Source organism: Mustela lutreola, chromosome 2, assembly GCF_030435805.1.
Source record: "Mustela lutreola isolate mMusLut2 chromosome 2, mMusLut2.pri, whole genome shotgun sequence".
Taxonomy (NCBI): Eukaryota; Metazoa; Chordata; class Mammalia; order Carnivora; family Mustelidae; genus Mustela; species Mustela lutreola.
The window spans coordinates 29,914,149-29,935,096 of record NC_081291.1 but is presented as its reverse complement, the minus strand read 5'-3'; the positions used below and the strand labels follow the sequence as shown (position 1 = coordinate 29,935,096).

Here is a 20,948-nt window from a genome sequence, read left to right as displayed (position 1 = left end):
CTCTATACAAAGAATCTGCATGCTTTATACTAATCACAGATTGGTGGAGCAGATGCTAATCATATTAAGCCAGTCACAGTCTAAATACTCAGTAAACTTCAACTCTGACTTGCTCATGAACTATGTGGACATACTGAGCTCAGGTAAGGGAGGGGATATATGCAAATAACATGGGTCCAGCTCCAAAAGGATAGAAGTGTCCTTCACAGTATCTGGAAAAAGAATTCCAAGACAGCCTGTGACCAACACCCTTGTATTGCATCCTATGTAATCCTCTTCCTTTGAGTAGGAGTGAAAACTATGGTTTTCTTCTAGCCATCACAAATGACAAAGAAAAAGGGCCTTTGTAGGTTAATGTCCCTTATCAGTTGACTTCAGTTTAAAGAACGGGGAATTTATCCTGTGTGGGCCTGACCTAATCAGGTGAGATTTTGAGAGCCTAGAAGCAGCAGAGTCACTCTCCTATTGGCCTCGAGGAAGCCAATAGGAGACTCTCTGTCATGGAGATAGGCAAAGGCAGGCAGCTTTTAGAAGCTAAGGCCTCAGCCCTACAAGTACAAAGAACTGAATTGTACCAACCGTCTGCAAGCTTGGAAGTTAGAAGACCCTGAGCCTCAGATGAGACTAGAGCCCTGGCCCATGTCCTTGATTTCAGCCTGAGCAAAGGACCCAACTAATTCATGTTCCATGGTTACTTTGAGATAGGAAGTTTGTGGTGTTTGAAGTCGCAGAGTTTATGGGGATTTATTACACCACAACAGAAAACAAAATATGCCAGACAGGCTGAGAGTTGTCTGCAACTCAGAAAATGGCAGAGACAGAAGACCTCGTGAGCTTTTAAGGAAGCTTGGCCGTGGAGGAATCTAAAACCTTCTAGTTCTGAGAGCTGAGCTGTGAGTCCCTCTTTACACGTCATAACCCACCCCTTAGCACAGTCTTGGCACATCATTAGGGCTCTCTCAGTACTTACTGACTGAATGAGAAAATAGATACACACATGTCTAATACCTCAGCCCACGAGAAGGATCAGGAATAGCATCTGTCGGATGTGGGCTTTGCTGAAAGGCAACACGAACAAGAAGGATCTCTGGTCCAGAGAGACCCGGGCTCCTATCTCAACCATCCCCTTTTAGCAGCTCTGTGCCCCCGGCCAGTGAACAAAATTCACTTTATCGCCCTATAGTTCATTTTCTCATCTACATAGACTATAACAACTCAGAAATTTGGCATCAGGATTAAATTAGGTAATTCATAGATGAAGGCACCAGGTTTAGTAGTCCCTGATTCTGCCAAGAGTTTATAAAACATGAGCTCTTCCTTCTTCTCGCCTACTCTGCTGCAATTAACCCTCCATGTGGATTTGGCACAGCTACTAGAGCTCTGGGGAACAAGACTCATGACAGGTAAGTTGACTAAAGGCAGTGGTATTTGGATTCAGATACCTAATATGCCATCTGGGACAACTGTTCCAATTTGCCCACAACCAAATTCCTTACCTGTTTTTTGGGAATAATGCTACTTACATGACAGGGTGGCTGAGAGGACTCACTGAGAACACACGGAGGGGTGGGGGTGGGGGGGACTTGGTATGTAGTATGTCGCTAAGGTATTACATATGTGGGGCGCTTATGTTTATTTTTGTTATCTGAGCTGGCAAATGCAAGGTGTCCCAATAAGAATTAGAAGACCACTGGAGGCTGTTAGGGGTTGAATTGTGTCCCCAGGAAAACATGATGTTAAAGTCCCAATCCCAGCACTTCAAAATGTGACCTTATTTGGAAATAGGGCCATTGCCGGTGTAGTCAGAGATGAGGTCATACTGGAATAGGATGGGCCCTTCCTTAATCCAATATGACCGGTGCCCTTATAATAAGGAACAAGAGGCACAGAAGGAAGATGGCCGTGGGAGGACACACCCAGACGTGAGGAGAAGGCCACGCGAATGAAGATGAAGGCAGAGAGCAGAGTGATGAACCCACAAGTCAAGGAACGCCAAGGACTGTCGGCAAAGACTGGAAACCAGGATGTGGCAAGGGACAGTCTCTCTGCGAAGTGCCGAAAAGGAACCAGCCCAGCTGACACCATGACCTTGAACTTCCTAGTCTCCAGAATGATGAGGCAATAATTTTCTGTTTTAAACCATCTAGTCTGCAGTACTTTGTTATGGTAGCCCTGACAAAGTAATATGAAGGATGCCCCAGTCCGAGGTGTATTTGTAAATATTCTGCCATCCTGGTCTGGGGGTGGGGGTTGGAAGCACCATTTGCTGATTTCTGTGGTTTAAGCTAATTTCAAATTAGCACTGTGACATCACTAAATGTGAAGCAGAAAAGGGATGACCGAAGCACACCGTCGTCCAGCATTCCTACCACACGGATACAACAGACATAAGCTCAAGACCATGGATAACAGTAAAAGGAATTAATATAATTAGGAAGTGAGGAGCTCAGGGTATTTATTACCTCTTTATAAAATTTAATTGTAAGTTTACATAATTTTATGCTTAAAAAAGATTATGTTTAATTTCATAAGCAGCTCACAAAATCCCTGGGAATATAACAATCCATTCTCATGAGCCTGCACAAACAGCACCCTGACCCCAGGAAAGGTTGCACGCCATAGAAGAGAAGCACACGACACATATATCCTCCATGCTCCCAGGACTAAGCTACCCCTGGCCCTGGGAGTATGGCCATGAAAATCAAGCCCCTCTGCAGAAGCGGGGTCACGCCTGCTGTCACATGGTAAGAGACAGTGTTCGGTTAATTAAGCAGGTTTTAGTGCAGCTAAAACCCTGGCCCTATCTTCTCCCTGATCCCATAAAGCATTTGTGGCAGTTTGGTTTTTAACCAATACAGGAGTAATTTGAAATCAATTTCCCCTCTCCTTGATGAACAATGGACTATTTAGTGTAAGCCACAGAGAAAATGAGAAGCCCATGCACGTGAGCCCCAGCTGCAGAGCACTCCACAAATTCCAACCCAGAGCCAGATGCTGAGCTGGTCCACCCTGAAGAAGCTGGTCTTAGTCCCCTTGGAACGGTGTTACCATCTGCAGGCTTGGATGTCTGACCCTCTCTCTACAGGAAGCAGGAACCGTATTTTATCCTTCTTATTCAAAGAACAGCTAGGAGCTGGAGACCCAAGGGAGCAAGCCAGATACAGCCATAGCCCTTCTAGTACACATAGGCTGGCAAAAAAGCTGGGGGGGGGGGGGGCTCTGAGAAAGAAGCCCAAGAAGGTTCCTATGAACAAAGTCACAGAGAGACGTCTGTCCAATTAGGCAGCTGCATGCTGCATCAAAAGGCTGGAATTCTAGAACTATTTCCCAGGGACTTGATCCTGAATAACTTCAGCCTTAGCTTAATGTGGATCCTAACACGTGCTCTTACAGAATGACTGTTGGGTCCAAATGAGATTTTGCAAGAGAGGAGGTTGTCTGTCCCCTCCGTCCCAGACACCACATGCTTAACTTTACTCAATGTCAGTTTTTTTTACAATCGGCCTATTTAAAAGAGGTGGCACGATGGGGGGCCTGGCTGGCTCAGTTGGTGGAATGTGCAACTCTTGATCCCAGGGCTGTAGGCTGGAGGACCAAGTTGGGTGTAGAGATTATTTAAAAATTTTAAAAAAACCAAAAAACAAAAAAAAAAACTTAAGTTTAAGGAAAAAAAAAAAACCTTAAATAAATAAATAAATATCTTTAAAAACAATAAAAAACACAATAAATAAAATAGGTGGTGCCTACCCAACTCCCCACCTCCAACAATGCCCAATTCCCCTTAATCTTTTTGCCTTTGTCCTGACGCTCATCCCCTTCTTCTATGTTCATCTCTTTCCCCCCACTGAAACACAAGCCCACAAAGGCAGGTATTATTTGTCGCATCACTTTTTCAAACACAGAAAAAGGGACACAAGCACACAGGAGCCACTCAAGAAGCATGAAGGAAGGTTGGATGCGTAAATGAACAAAGACTAAAAACTCTTACACAGAGGAGATTATATCTCACAGATTGTTGAATCTCCAACATCCTCCAGATTACTCTCCATTTTTGCTGAATAAAGTAACGAAAGAACATATTGTGAACAACGATTTGATGTATAACTGACATACTCAAATGCAGAATCTAGAAACCCACAATAACAGAGGTGCCTGGCTGGCTCCGTGGGTACAGCAGGCAACCCTTGATCTTAGGGTTCTAAGTTCAAACCTCACAGTGGGTACAGAGATTACTTAAAAATATAAATCTTCTAAAAAAATTTTTTTAAAAAACAACAGTAACAACGACAATCCCCCAAAAGCTCATACTCTTGATATCTCTGGGGTCATGATCTCAGGATCATGATTTCAGGGTCTGGAATCGAGCCCTAACTCAGACTCCACACTCGGCGTGGAGTCATCTTGAGGTTCCCTCTCTCCCTCTGCTCTTCCCACAGCTCCAGCTCACCTGCTCTTTCTCTCTCAGATAAATAAATAAAACCTTCAAAACAAAGAATACCTTCGTGTCAAGATTTTTTTCTTTTGCCAAACAAACAAACAGGAACCCGTCTGACCTAACTTTCATCTGAGAGACTATCCTCTGAGTTAGGGAAGAGGCTAAGTTCAAAAGTCAGTGTATAGGGGCACCTGGGTGGCTCAGTGGGTTAAAGCCTCTGCCTTCGGCTCAAGTCATGATCCCAGGGTCCTGGGATCGAGCCCCGCGTCAGGCTCTCTGCTCAGCAGGGAGCCTGCTTCCTCCTCTCTCTCTCACTCAGGCCTACTTGTGATCTTTGTCTGTCAAATAAATAAATAAAACCTAAAAAAAAAAAAGTCAGTGTACAAGATTTTATTTAACAGGAGTCAAATTACCCTTGACAAATCCCTTGCATCAATCCAAAAGTACAGGGTATGTTTCAAGTCATGAGACAATACACGTATTGTGTAATGCCAACAGGTGCTACCCACTGAGCTTGATTAAAGTAAATTAAACTCTTCATGCAGATGACTGGGATTTATTATGCTTTTTCATACCCAGATGAAAACAGAAGATTCTAAGGTGCTCCTGCTCATCTACAGAGTCTGCTCTATTTTATTCTATCACAGAATCTCAACAACCTGCACAAACACGAATATATTTGTTTGTTGTGGGAAGGAACACAAGATATGTGAAAGTACCTAGAAAAAAACTGTAAAGTGCAGTAGGTGTTTACTAATTTTGAACCTATAGGTTGCTGACTTGAAACCATTCCTGAAATTTTAGAAACACACAAAATCAGCCATCAAATCCATCTGTTACAAATTGAATTCTGTTCCCCCAAATCACATATATATCCTAACCCTAGTACCTACCCTCCAGTACCTTGGAACATGACCTTAGTTAGAAACAGGGTCACAGAAGTAATGAGTTAAGATGCAGTCATCAGGGTGAACCTTAATCCAATACAACTAGTGTTCTTATAATAAAGGGGAAATTTGCACCCAGACATACACCCAGGGAAAACACCACATGAACATAAAAGCAGAGATAAAGTGACGTTTCTATGAGCCAATGAACGCCAAAGACTGTCAGCAAACCACACGATGCTGGGAGAGGGGCATGGGGGAGATTCTCCCTCACAACCCTCAGAGGGAACCCAACCTGTCCACCTTGATCTTGGACTTGTAGCCTCAGAATGATGACACAGTGCATTTGTGATGTTTAAGCTACCCAGTCCATGGTAGCTTGTTCCGGCAGCTCTAGCAAACTAATACAACATGCAAGCTCACATGTTCTCCTGTGGCCCCAGTATACACCCCTGCACCATGCTCTTGGGCACTGGTCTCATGACTCTAAGTGATGTTACAATTTCACTGATGCCTGAGTTTTATGAATATGTCTGATATCTCTCGCTTCTATCATCAACTAATAATAAACCCAAAAAATAAGAGACAGGGAGGGGAAAGCATTGGATGACCAACTGCAGGTCCTGGTTCACAGATAAGAAAAGAAGTCTTCAAGGTAAAAAAAGAGACACGGGCTGAACTGGCTCACTCAGGCATGAAAAACCGTTCTTCTCAATTGCTCTACTTTGTTGGCCCACTCCTTTTCTTCCCATGGTGAATAAAAACACCCAAGGGGAAATGCGAACCCATTCATCAACATTCCTAGCCAGACAGTGAGCTACTTAATGGCTTTATCGATTCCTTGTTTTGCTCTACATTATGTGTTACATTGGCTCAAGCAGTCCGTACAAGAAGAATCAAGATGGTGCTGGCAAAAAGGCATTATTCCATTTTATGCTTGTTACCACTGAGACCAGTCAACCCTGAACAGAAGTAGCCGAGTTTCAAAACAAGCATGTGCAAAATTTCTATTCATGCCATGCCAATAGCTCCTTCCCATGGCCAATGCCCCTGGGTTTCAAAGCCCCATCTTAGTTGGTAAAGAAAAGCGAACTGTAGCAACAACTGTGCCCTTTAAGTGGATTTTTCATGCTAGGATAATGTTTTGTTTTGTTTTATACTCCAAGATAATGGTTCCAAATGCTTTAAGAGGATAAATTTCATATTAGTAAAATGACTCTAATTACAACGAACACAAACTACTCTGTCTCTCCATTTTCACATAAATATCAATATGTGGCAAAATAAAATGATTCAACGACTCATGAAATCTGTCAAAGAAATACAGGATCTTCGATGTCCTTGCAAATGTATTCATGATAACTGATTAAGTTAAACTTGCTAGATGCAAATAATACACAGGCTATTAAAACAAATTTGTTAAATTTAGGACAATGACTTAACACCAAACTCAACATGGTAAGAAGATTAAATCAAACCCTTGAATGACCTGGCGGCCTTAGACAATTTGGTCAGTTGGCGGTATCATATACCTAACAGATCAGGAAAGTGAAATTTGATACTGTTATGTCCCATACCATTTTCTTCAATCCCATATAGAGTTACTAACGGTTTGGTTAAAAATAATGAAAACCCTGAGTAAATTATTTGATCCTGAAAAGCAGTTCAGACTCTAAATTCACATGTGTACAATTATCATGTCTGCTCATCATTCTCTTTCAAAGAAGAGAACAATCAGGAACTAGCATCAGAGACATCAACTTCAAACCCATTCCATTACTAAATCCCTGTGACCCTGAATGGGTCTGAACCCCCCAGACCTCAGTATCCTTATCAGGAATGACAGGGGGCTAGACTCCATCAAAAACAAATACCTCATTCTAAAACTTAAGGTGGCAAGAAGAGTGTTGTGTACCACTCCCCCCCAGTTATTTGTCAAATACATAAGGCATTCTATGTGTTTGGCATTCTGTGCTTCAATGAGAAAAATCAGACTTGAAGAACAGATTCTATGCTTAAAAAAACAAAATCTGAAACTTGGGTTTTTTGGGTTTTGTTTGGGTTTATTTTTCCCAAAATAATCCTGTAACTAATTATGCATATTGTTTCCCACTCACACAAGTAATATGAACTTCAAGTAAAATTCCACTTATTTCTAAGCTAAGTGTAGATATCCAGTGGTTTCATATATAAAGGAAAAACAGCACTGAGACCAATTTTAGGAGGTTCAAGATTAAGAAGATAAGGGCGCCTGGGTGGCTCAGTGGGTTAAGCCGCTGCCTTCGGCTCAGGGTCCTGGGATCGAGTCCCACATCAGGCTCTCTGCTCAGCAGGGAGCCTGCTTCCTCCTCTCTCTCTCTGCCTGCCTCTCTGCCTACTTGTGATCTCTCTCTGTCAAATAAATTAAAAAAAAAAAAAAAAGATTAAGAAGATAATCACAGGTAAATTTTGGCTTTAACCTAACCATTTCAAAATAAGCAACTTCTGAAGAATAATTCTGTCTGAAGATATCTTTTTTTGGGTAAAAGTGTATGAGCGAGTGAGAAGGGGACAGAAGGAGAGGGAGAGGGAGAGAATCTTAAGCAGGCTCCACACTCAGGAGGACCTGACAAGGGGCTTGATCTCATAACCCTGAGATCATGACCTAAGCCGAAATCAAGTTGAGCATCAGACTGAGCGACCCAGGCACCCCTGTCTGATGATAGATTTTTGGCCAGAGTTGGCAAAAAAAGTGATCTAAAAAGCATACATCTCATTGGGGAGGGTATGTGATTTGGTGAGTGCTGTGAAGTGTGTAAACCTGGTGATTCACAGACCTGGGGATAAAAATATATGTATATAAAAAATATATGTTTATAAAAAATAAAAAATTAAAAAAAAAAAAAAAAAAAAAAAAAAAAAAAAAAAAGCATACATCTTCTACACCTGCTGAAAACAAACCGAATAAATTCGAGATGTTCACATTTTTTTTTCCAAAACAAATTCTCCTCCTGCCTAAACAGGCTTTACCTTAGAAGTGAACAACGTGGGCACGTGGATGGCTCAGTCAGTTAAGAGTCCCATTCTTGGGATCACGGGCTCGTGGGATAGGGCCCCACGGGGCTCCATGCGCAGCACGGGGTCTCCTGTCCCTCTCCCTCTGCTCCTTCCCCTGCTCATACTCTTTCTCAAACAAATAAAATCTTTTTTTTTTTTTTTAAGTGACCTATGTATACATTAAATGGGGAAAGAAGGTTTCTTTTCAAAACTATTTTCAATTTTTCAAGTTTTGCTACAGAATACAACGGTGCTAACACTTCAGGCTGTAGCTGCCTCAAACTTTTTTTATTTAAAGAAACAGAAGTAGAAAAGGAAATACAACAAATGAGTTTCAAACCCTTTACCTTCATATGAACATGAGCAAGATTACTTGCCCTTTATGTAAACCAGTTATACCCAAACCTCCTCTAAAACTGATAATGTCTAAGACCCAGATCCAGTCAGGAACTGACATTTGAGACACGGTTCCACAAAGAGCTTCCCAGCTGCTGCGTGTATACAGATGGTACTCCACCTACTCCCTCAAGAACATGACATTATTTCATTTAGTAGATGAGTCCAGGCCTAAATGAAATTCCCTGACACCCTCCCTCACGCGGGCATAAAAAATACCCTTTTAGGGTGCCTGGGTGGCTTAGTCAGTTAAGCATCTGCCTTCCATTGGGGTCGTGATCCTGGGTCCTGGGATCGGATCCTGAGTTGGGCTCTTCTCCCTCTGCCTCTGCGTCTCTCTTATGAATAAATTAACTAATGTTTAAAAATCTATAAAGAGAAATACCCCTTTACCCAAGTTCTGACATCTAATCCTTTTGCTAGAACCGCAATGTTGTCCATACAACGCGCAGAGCACGCCAACTGGGCAGACACCCTCCCAGCTGTTCCAGAAAAGACCCCCAGGAACTTCTGTAGTTCTACTTCCGACACCTTCTACAATCAGACTTTCCTCTCTGTCTGCAAATGCTGTAAGGACAATTAACAAACTTATTGTAATGTGCATATGACTGTGTGGACGGGACCATCCAGCTATGGTGGAAATGAATGGCTCCTCAGCAAACACAGATGGCAAAGCTCCTCCACCCGGGGTGCAAAGGAAACACCCCACATCTTGCTCGGTTCTGTCCAGGGAGGTAGGAGATTATCACTGCTCTGTGTACACAGGCACATGCCTCATGACCAGATGGAAACCAAACACCGCACACGGTCATCTGTGTTTTCACTAAACGACAAACATCTGTAAACAAACAGGCTTTCTCGCTTTTCATCTGGATTAAGGAAAAAAACTCCTTCATTTTCCCACAACAGATTAAGAATGGTTAAAAGAAAAAAAAGTGCACTAATTGTAACAATTCCCTGTCGATTCAGACCTTAGCTATGCTTAGATCAGGCCAATTTTGTTGTAACATCGTGTTTCTTCCTGTAAGCTATTTCCCCAAACACACTGTGCAGATTTTTCTGTCATGGTTTATTGATAAGAGTCAGGCTTGAGAGCAGGGCTGCCAGATTGTTAGCAGAGCCTAAGTTACGGACGCGCCGAGGGCTTCTGGAGGCTGGCTCCACCGGCACCACCAACCAAATGGTAGGCGGGAGGCTTCAACCGCTGTACAAAGTTGATACTTAATAAATATTTGCCAAACAGAGCAACACTCTCCCTAACACACACACACATCATCAAGTCTTGGGTGTGCTTCAACAGAAATAATTGATTTGGACTGCGGAGGAGGGGGCGCGGTTGGGGGGGTGGGGCGCAGAAGGGGCGCAGAGACCCTCCAAATAAGCTGCATTGGCAATTGCTGCCCCTTTTCTGCTTGGACTCTCGATGTCTGAGAGCTACAATTAAGGCTTGACCTACTTTACTTGAGCCTATCAGCACGTCAGCCACCAAGTCAATTCATACTTGGTCCGCTCCGAATGGAAGAAATGCCCATGTCACTCACAGCCCACAGCTACGCTCTGCATGCGCAGAGATGCAGGGCTCGGCGCTGTAATCCCCCGTCCCCTCCTCCCGGATGAGCATTTTTCATCCTCTCTTTGTGTTTAAATCCATTTTGGTCCAGGGCATTCTGATGAGCCCATGCTAGGAGAAAACAGGCTTCCAGAGACTTGTTGATTCGATCCCAGTCCTCAGAAACAGGCTGGCTACTCAGTAAAGAACCATGCCTAGTACATAGTTGACAGACTCTGGTTTCAAAATTGTATTTTTTAAAAAGTAATTTTTATCAATCAATACACATTCATTACATGCCACAGTGAACACCCTGAGATGCATTTCATTTTCTTTAAACACAGCTGTCCATCCGCTGCCTACATTGCTGATAAAGCTCTAAATGATTAAGGGGGAAAAATAAAGAATTTGTTTGCTGTGATAATACACAGATCTGTGTATCTTTCCAATTGCCTTCAAGGTTGAAAGAAATGAGGTCTTGATGAGTACCAGCTAGCTATTAATTAGATTTAGTAGCAACAAAATATTACTTTTCAAGCACTTTAAAGAACTGAGAAGGGCTACAGAGCTCAGCAGAATTTTTTCTTTCTGTGTTTTGGTTTCCCTGGCCCCTTTTCTAATTCCTTCCCTCATTAAAAATGCCTCGATCTGAAAGGAAATGAAGAGAACAAGAGCTGATGACTAAATGCAAGTGATTATTATAAAAACCTCATTCATCCATCTCCAATTTTTAAAGCCCAGTTCATTTTGTTTCGCTAAGAAAAGGAGAACTGTACACAACAGCTTACTTTTAAGGAACAGACTTTAAATCTTAAGCAGTAATTCCCACCCGTGCTACCACAGCTGTTTTGACTGTGGGCAAAATTTGGATCACCATCTTCCTTTCTTAATCCCATTATTTTTACCTAGTTAACAAAGGAAATGCTGATTCCTGGGCAGAAGGGAATGTAGAGGGCTCCCAAAAAGCAATTCAGCACAGCGGGGGCCCTTACCGTTTTTAGGTTTCCAAAGGTGTCTGTCCTGATGGGGAACAGAGGTGCCTGGTGTGTATGTGAGGAAAAGCTGGCCAAGAGGGGAGGTATGGATGTGGCCAAGTTGCCCTAATTTGTCCCAGCCCGTAGCTTCTCATATATTCATGTACATAGGAGTCACTTGGGGAATCTAATTAAGAATAGATCCAGCGTGGGGTGAGATTCTAAAAATCCCACGTTTCTAACAAGTTCCCAAGTGATACTGATGTTGCTGGTCAGCAGATGACACCTTGAATACTAAGATCTAGAATATTCTAGAACAAATGCTCCAGGTCCATTCAGAACCTGAGTTGTGTTTGCACGCCCATCTACCCATTGTGGGACTGAAGAGAACCAACCAGACTTCAGGGAGGTGGAGGATGATTTCCCTTTCTTTCCTCCCCAGCTTTCTTAGGGTACAGCTGACAAAGAGAAAGTGATTTTCAAAGAAGTGTATCAAGTTCACAGATAGGCAGAGCCACCCTCTGGCCCCTGCCCCTCCCCCAAAATGGGTATTTCTTACAATTACTACAAAACGAAAACCTGATTTGAAATCATTTTAGTTATAAGCTTATTTTTATTTTTTCTAAGATTTATTTATTTGAGTGAGTTGGGGGCAAAGGGGCAGAGGGAGTGTCTCAAGCAGACTCTGCATTGAGCATGGAGCCTGACTTGGGGCTAGATCTCATGACCTCGAGATCACAACCTGAGCCCAAACCAAGAGACGGGCGCTTAACCAATTGAGCCACCCGGGCACCCCAGGTATAAGCTTCTATCAAAGCAAAAAATGGTCTGCTGCAATATCTACTTGCTTTAGCACAGTTTCAGATTCAGTCAACAGGGTTTTTTTTTCCCCTCATTTATGTTTTTTTTAATGCCTCTTACTGAGGAAACTCCAAGCAGTTTGTCCTATCTCTTTCGTGCTCATCCAACATTTTCCTTATGCTCATTTATTTATATGTCAGTCTCTAGCCTGTGAGGGCTCCCAAGGCGAGACCATATCTTAGTTTTCGTTTCTAGTCCTGGCACCAAACTCAGTTAATTGGGATAAAGCAGAGTTAACTGGCACCTAGTAAGGGTCAGGCACTGCAGGTGGCCCTTCATATCCACTGTCTTCGGGAATCTCCTCTTTGGGGAATGATTCTCAAGGATCCTCACGAAACCCCAGTTCAGAGCAGGCTAACTCCGTTTTCCACGGCATGCTTGCCTTAATGCTGAACTGTCTTAGCAGAAGGAGCCAGTAGTATGTGAAAATTACCAGGAGACAAGACAGGAGGGCAGTCAGGAGAGTAGGAGGAACTAGGGAGAACCCGCGGAGAATGGCACTGAACTTGGCAGTGATCACGTGATGTGCTCCTATTTTTGAAATATTTGCAGAAGCACCATGATATAGTTGGTGGGGGGCATAGCCTTTGGAACTGGGTAGGCAGATTTGGTTTGAATCTTGTTTCTAGGCTTACCCAGCTAAGTTAGCCTACACTGACCTTTCTGTCACTCCACAACAAACCGAGGGAAGAAAAACCCATTGTGGAGCCTGTGACACAGTATGTGGGACATCCTAGAGTTCGTGTACGCCTGGCCTGCAAAGGTCATGGCAAGCTCATCCTCCTGCCCTCTCAACTCCAAAAAAGAAAAAGAAAAAAAAAAAGAAAGAAAAGAAAAAGCAATTTACACAAAAACCAAAGGTCAGTGACCCAGCTAGGGAAAACTGAATCAGAGCCTCAGGTGTCCAGGGCATGAAGGGGACACAAGGCTAGCTAAGACTCCTGTTTCTGTGATTCTAATTGTCTGTACTGATCCTAAATAAATATGGACAAATGTGCACCAGGAGGAGCATATAAAGGTTTTTCTCTGCCAAGTAACCTTAATGACCATCCCCTGGGGAAGCTCCCACCCTCTGCCCGGGCGGCTGAGCAGAGGAATACTACACTGCAGGCAAAAGGACTATGGCAATGAAAAAAGGCAGTAGATTATACAGTATATTGTTTGTGTTAAAATAATGTATGTATTTGTATAAATATATATGTAAATCTATGAAAATAGCTTCACACTCTGGGGAGGCAGAATGAGGAGAAGCAGTCAACAGATTTAAGCTTTAGCTGCAATGTTCTAAGAAAAAAATATACTCATATGAAATGCAGGTTTTTTTCACTGAAAAAAAAAAAAAAATGCCAGGGGAGTCTACCCCAGGAGTAAATGACCCCTTGCTTCTGGCCCATTATCTCTATTAGAAACAGAGGATATCCTTCTAAGAAGGCACATGCCCAGGGAACACAAAGACGAGGTTTAGGCATTCCCAAAGCACAGTGCCAGCCACAGGGCCCACTCACCAGGATCCCTGGGACACCTTTGGTCTGACACATTTGTGGCTTCTAGCCTCATCTCGTATTCCTAACTCCTCAACGTCTTGCCTAGATTCCCTAAGACCATAGGACTCTTGCTCTAGCCCAGCCTGAAGTGGCCATTTTCAATAACTTTGATCCAATAACTGAACCTGACCACACCTCCCATATTCTTCTTTCATTTTCTAGGCTGGGTTTAGGCATTGTCTCTCCACCTATCTATCCATCCTTCAACCCTTTACTAAGCAGCCAGCAGTTCCCAGCATGCTAAACACATGGCCATGGGCAAGGCCTACCTAATCGCACAGACCTCTCTACTGGCCTGGGTGACCCACACTTCCCCCAATCATCCCAGCAATCACTTGACTTCTCAAGTCCAGAATGACCTTGAACTAGCAAAAGCCAAGATGCAGAAGAGCTGCTGTCAAACTCCACCGCCTTCTCTTATCAGCTTTATAATTGGGGGCAAATTTTTCTCCCTGGGAGAAATCTCCCTGAGGATGGACACAGTATTTTAGAAAGAGTTATGTTAGCAGACCCCTACTTCATCGGGCTGTGATATAGATTAATACATGCATAGCTCTAAGCTCAAGACCCAGAACGTATCACTTGGCAAGTGGTAGTTTCATTAATAACATGGTGTCAGAGTGGGAAAGTTGGCAACCTTTTTCTTTAAGCGACCATGTAGTATGGGCACCGAGGTCATATAGTGCTTTGCTGTTGGTAAAAAACTGAGTGTAGCTGTGTTCCAATAAAACTTTATTTGTGGACCTCAAATACAAATGACATGATTCTCACCTGTGGTGAGTGGTAATCTTTAAGCTTTTTAACAATTTCATAAGGTAAAACATTCTTTTTTCTTAAATGATTTTATTTATTAGAGAGAGAAAGAGAGTGCGCTCGCACAAACGGGGGAGGGGCAGAGGGAAAGAGAGAGCATGTCCAACAGGCTCCACTCCCAGCACAGAGCCCGACACAGGGCTCAATCTCACAACCCGAGCTCATGACCTAAGCCGAAATCAAGAGTGAAATTCCTAATAGACTGAGCCACGCAGGTGCCCCACAATGTCAAACATTCGTAAGCTCACAGGACCATACAGAAACAGGCAGTAGGGTCACATTTGGTCCCAGGCTATGGTTTGCAGACCCCTGTGTCAAGAGGAAATCCTATAACCTACAGAAACCAACGAATCCCAACTTAACATGCAACAAATTTTTCGCTCTATGGAGAGCCCACTGCAGCTGCTGTTCGCAAGAGCTTCCAGCATTGGGCTATCTGAAGAAAAACAACAGAGTATCTATGCATTCATATACATGTACATTTATGACAACGCGTGTGTATATATATGAATATGTACATAAATATCCATTTATCCCTCATAATTTGTATTTGGGAATGTTTTATGATACATAACATCAGTATAATAGTACCTGTTTGCTATGGAATGAATTCTGTTCCCCAAAATTCATATATTGAAGGCCTGAGCCACAATGTGATAGTACTTGGAGGTGGAGCGTTTGGTGACGTAATTAGGTTGTGAATCTCTATAATGGGATGAGTGCCCTCATGAGAAGAAACAAAAGACAGCTCTCTCACATGTGTGCTGTCTCTCTTTCTCTGCCATGTTCACAGAGCAAGAAGATGGCCATCTGCCAGCCAGGAAGAGAATCCTCATCAAGAACCAAAACACCCAGCACACCTTGATCTTGGACTTCCTAGCTTCTAGAACTATGAGGATGAATTTCTGTTGTTTAAGCCCCATGGTCTGTGACATTTTGTTAAGGCAGCCCAAGCTGACTAATATAATCTATAATTTAGAGAAATATGTATATGAGGAGTAAATGTTCAAAACTTTCTACCCTCAGTAAGGGGTATCAGATCAAAAAATGCTGAGGCATGAAGTGGGGGTTGGGGAGAGAAGAGCTGAGGCAAGTTCTACATTTTTCTTCTCAGAAACAGGGTACCAGCTGCAATAAAGACCAAATCATAAAAAGAATCTAATCATGAGTAAACATCACACAAATTCAGGGAGATTTCACAAAATAAGTGGCCTATACTCTTCAAAGGGCAAGCTCATGAAACACAAAGGAAGTCTGAAATTTGAGAAGACTATAACCCCAAGCAATGGGAAATAAAGTGTCTGGATCCTGAATCAGGAAAAATCAGGAAAAAGTTTGGGGGAAGGGGGCACCAAAACCTTAAAATGTGTTGTTTGCCTATAAAGGACATTAGTGGGATAATAGACTAAATTTGAGTGAGGTCAATAGATTAGATAACAGAACAGTCTCTATGTTAATTTTTTGTTGTTGATGGTTGTGTCATGCCTATATAAAATCAAGATGGTGTCTGATGTCACCACAGGACCTGAATTTCTGCTCTGGGTTAAGAAAAAAAGAAGCAAAACACTCCCCATTCCCCCTAGCAGCGACCCTTTCAGTGGCCTAGTCACAAGCAACCTCTACCCTTGGCACACACCAAGGGTCACAGGACTGGAAGCAGGAGGGCATACCTGGGTACACATATACCTGGACAGAGACCTAGCAAGGTTGATACTCAACCCTGCAAAAGTGATACTCAACCCTACAAATGAGGATTAAACAGGAGTAGAAAAAGGTTGCCCATTCTTCCCTTGATGCCCTGTCTTCTCATATCAACACTAGTGAAAGAATCCAAGTAGATCTTATCCAGGAAAAGAAGATACCCCACCCCTGTCCCCCACCTTCCACCAAGACAAATGTCAAATGGAGATAGCGAGATGATCTCACAACCTCTCCCATCCTAGTGTTCTCTGCTTGCTGATTCTGGCCTCATCACCATGGCCAGTTCCTTCCTGGGAAGCCAGCCTCTCTGAGAAGTAGCCACTTTTTAATGCTGTTGGCCCTGCAGACAAGATGATGTTAAAAATTGTTGAATCAGGGGCGCCTGGGTGGCTCAGTGGGTTAAGGCCTCTGCCTTCAGCTCAGGTCATGATCCCAGGGTTCTGGGATCCAGCCCCACATTGGGCTCTCTGCTCAGCAGGAAGCCTGCTTCCTCCTCTCTCTCTCTGCCTGCTTCTCTGCCTACTTGTGATCTCTGTCTGTCAAATAAATGAATAAAATCTTAAAAAAAAAAAAACTGCTGAATCATATGAACAGACAGAACAGCGCAGTATTAGTTTCCTATCCATGAGCTGCGGCAATAGCAGGTGACAAGATCTAAAACCATCCCCAACGCCCCAGCACTGAGAAGGTGCTCCCTGGTTGCCATACCATCTTTATACACCACGGTCTGATCCCAAAACCCTGACATGAAAATGACCTGCTAATTGGGTCCCCCGTGCACCCATCATAAATAGATATTACAACTGGCAGGGTAATTAGCAAGCTTCTGCTGCCAAGACAACCACCCTCCTTCCCCCACCAATGAAGAAGCTGTCCTCCCCGACCTTAAGTTTCAAATCCTAAGTATTTTCAGATGGAGAGGTCTGCTCACTCAGAGGAATCTACCACCTAGTGAAAGTATTTAAAGAAGCAGTTAATTCCAAATCTGTATTAGCAAAGCATAACATAAATAAATAAATAAATAAATAAATAAAAAGGAAGTAAATTCTGCAAAAAGCAAGCCATATTAATAATTTTTCCTTTGTCTCAACTACCCAGAAAATGCATGCTAGGAATCAAAAGCCCAGGAAGGGTCTCAATTCTCATTATCTGTGATTACGGATTTAAGGGTCCTACAAGCAGGTAGCAGTATCTGGCACTTGGTAGGTCCCTAGCAAATGACACAGGTTTGGGAGAAAAAAAGGTCTCCCAAGAGTTTTCTATCACTGACCAAAGGAAATCTTGGATCACCTTTCCTCTCCTGAGAATTAACCTTTACGATGAAAAAAAAAAAGTTTTAATCTTTCACGATATGATTCTAATACTGCTTAAAAAAAAAAAAAGTTCCAACAACCCACCAAAAGGCCACAGACCAACAACTTAATGATCAGTCATTAGTTATGACTGGGTGTTGGGGTTACAGATGATATTCTCCTCTATGTGCTTTTGTGAATTCCCCTATTTTCTACAATGAACATTTGTCACACTTCAATAGAAAACATTAGGGAGATTAAAGTAACACCCCCCTTCAAACACAAAGAGCAGTCTCCAAACTCCAGTGGTGCAGGAAATCAGCTGGGGGTCTTGCTGCAGAGCAAATCCCTGCTCCCTCAGTCTGGGAGAGGGCTGAGGTCCTGCATTTCCAACAAGCTCTCCTGGGATCGCTAGACAAACCCAGTGGTGCTTTGATGGCCAAGGATCTACGAAACAAAAAGGCAACTCAGATGCCAAGGATCCCAGTTGTAGAAAGAGGAGGATGACAACAAGGCAGATCTCTATCAAAGCAGGGCAGCATCAGCAACATCTTACAGTGAAAAATTAATCCATTTGGGGCCACAGCCAGGAGAGGAAAGTGACACAAAACAAAACAAAACAAAACAAAACTGAACTCTACTTGAAGGTACGGTGCTCTGTTGGAAGCGTGTGTCTTCATAGTTAAAAATGAAATGAAATTGCTTCTTATTGATTTTAATTTAGGTTGGGACATTTGTTGTCCAATAATGCCAGCAGAGAAGATGGTGAGCAGGGACAAGATATGATAAGAGAGGGCTCTGGGGGCCATCAGCCACTCTGCTGACCTCTGGTCTACACGGTAGTTACAGCATGACAGACAGGGCGAGGTGTGGGGCCAAGTACACATCCAGACTCACAGCTCCGCACTCATCTCAGCCTCCAGGGCCTCTTACCATTAAGGACTCTTTTTATTATTATTTTTTTTAATTCTGCCTCTAAATGTTGTTCAATTAAGTTTTACTCGTTTCCTTACAGATCCTTCGGATTCTCATTTACAAATAAAATCAAGGGAAGCAGTTAAGGCTCAGTGTTATCAGCATGTCTCCTTGAGAGAAGCTGTCCCTAGCACCAAAATAAAACGCCTCGAATTCTTGGAGATAAAAAGCTCAAAATGAATGAGCTCAAAAAACCAAGCAGAGGAATGAAACCATTATTAAAGGACTATTGCGGACAGGTAGGGGAGAGCATTCCTGTCCTTCTCAATACACCTGGTTACCAACCCCTTTATGTATTTCCTGCTGATACCGGTGCCCTTTGATTGAAAAGGACCAAAATCAACCCTTGGTTAACATAGGCAAAAAAAAGAATGTACTGAAAGCATTTGAGACATCTCAAAGAATCCAATCAACAGCCAAACATCCCAGCTTCTCAAAGGGCAAGGATCAGAGCAGCTCTGGGAATTCAGACAGCAGGAAGGAAGAGAGATGTCAGTCTTCTTGTGTCACTTGACTTAATCCTCCAACTTCAGGAAGAAAACTTATGACCATGACCAGCCTCACCTGGGTTTTGTGCCACCCTAAAACAGGGATGGATAGAGCCCCCTGAGCAGCCTAAGGTACCGAGGGATCGATACCCCAGGAGTAGCAAGGATGCTAAGAGCAGAAAAGGGTGAAGAGACGCTGGGCAGGCAAAATCAAGAGTGCTCTAATAATAATGACCACAGCCATGTGCGTGCAGGGGAAAGGGCCTTACTTACGTTCTCATTTAACTCTAACATCAACTTTGTGTGACGGTGTCCGTTATCCCATCTTATGAATAAGGAAACTGGGGAGTAAGGACACCAAGACAGCCCATGACAAACTGAGAAAACACAACAGTCTCTGTACAAGGCCACTGTGAGAAAATCTCTCCCTGCACAATTTTTACAGACCGAATGCCCCAGCCGGGCAGTCAGGGGACAGCCAATGTGTCCGACGTTGGCTCCCAGGCCTGTCAAATCACTGCAGGGTCCATCTGCAAGCAGACAGTCACTCGTGGCTTTATGCCATGAGGAAGCAGGATCCCAGGATGTCCCAGGATGGCATGACTCTGCTCTTGGAATACACCCATTCACCCCGGAGTCAACCCACCTGAACAGGATTCATTCCTGTCCCTGCTCACTAGCTCCCCCTCCTTCACATGCACATATAAATATCAGCCAGCCTTTCTCAGGTTTAGAGAGAACCTCTTCCCAGGAAGGTATCCTTCTCATCTATCTATTGCTCCTGAACACTTAGAGACTGAATCACTACTTCACCATTTTATCACGTCTTCAGCCCCAAACAGCTAGGCAAACTGTTTTATGGGCCTTTACCATAGTTCCCCAATTCACACACATTTTTAGAACCCCCAAAACATGAAGCAAAGTTCTACACACACAGGCATTTCCACTACTATTGGATTGGAATCATCCCCTTCCTTGCCATCGTGCACAAGAGGATACCCTCCCTTTTGTAGGTAAAACCACGACATCCCACCGCACAGCTCAGACATTCATTTCGTCTCTAGATCGGAAATAGTCAAGTCCAGAAGTCAACAGCCTCACCCAGCAGGGAACCTAGTCATCCTTCATTTCCAGGCATCTCAAGAGACACAAGAGAGTATGGTTAAATTCAACACTGTTTCCACTCTGGTCGAACGTAGACAAAGGCTCCCTGGGTTCAAATTCCACTGCCTTCTAGCTGTGTGAACTACCCTGGCTAACCCGTTCCAGTTCTTGTCCTCTCCAAGTTCTCCCCCACCCCCCCGCTCCGGGAAGCAGTATCTACCTCAAGAGCCATGCCAAGATAAGAAATAATGTATTGAAAACAACTTTTCACTTTGGCCACTCATGTTGCTATCCTTGTAATCTGTATCATTTATATACTATATAAACACATCTCTATTTATTTATATATTTAGCATTCCTGGCCAAAAAAAAACAACTAAGGATCTAGCAACTGCCAAGATGAAGCAGCCGCTCTAGGTTCTTCCATTTACTCCTTGCCCCTCTTGGCTACTGCTCTCCCCTCTCAGTTCTCACAGCCACACACCCTCAAATTGGTGAGCACAAATCTAACATCAGAGCCAACAAAAAAGCCCCATAGCCATGTGCAGGCTGCACTCCCAATGGCTCAAACACAGAGTTTGGGAACAGAGGGAAAACAATACTACAAACCCTTCCTGTTAAAACAAAGGCTTCAGTTACAGGGAGAAAGACATCGGATTTGACCTTGCTTCTCACCCTTGAGCTTTCAGGCTTGCCATCTGATTAGCTAGTGCCTGTAACTAATTAACAGGTGTGGCAAGAAAGAAAGAAGAAAACAAACCTTGGCAACTTTCTCCCAGGGAATTGATGGCTTTAGATTTGCAACCGCTCCTCCAGGAAAGAAGGAACACAGAGAACTGAATGAGTTGGGTTCATTATTCAGAGAGTGTCCACCTACCTATTCTGCCTTTAGA

At 43.3% G+C, this 20,948-nt stretch overlaps 1 protein-coding gene across 5 annotated transcripts in view; it reads right to left on the bottom strand.

Moving 5' to 3' along the window:
• The window catches only part of PTPRG (protein tyrosine phosphatase receptor type G), a 703,069-nt gene that overhangs the window by 663,757 nt on the left and 18,364 nt on the right, over positions 1 to 20,948 (bottom strand). The window lies entirely within an intron of this gene.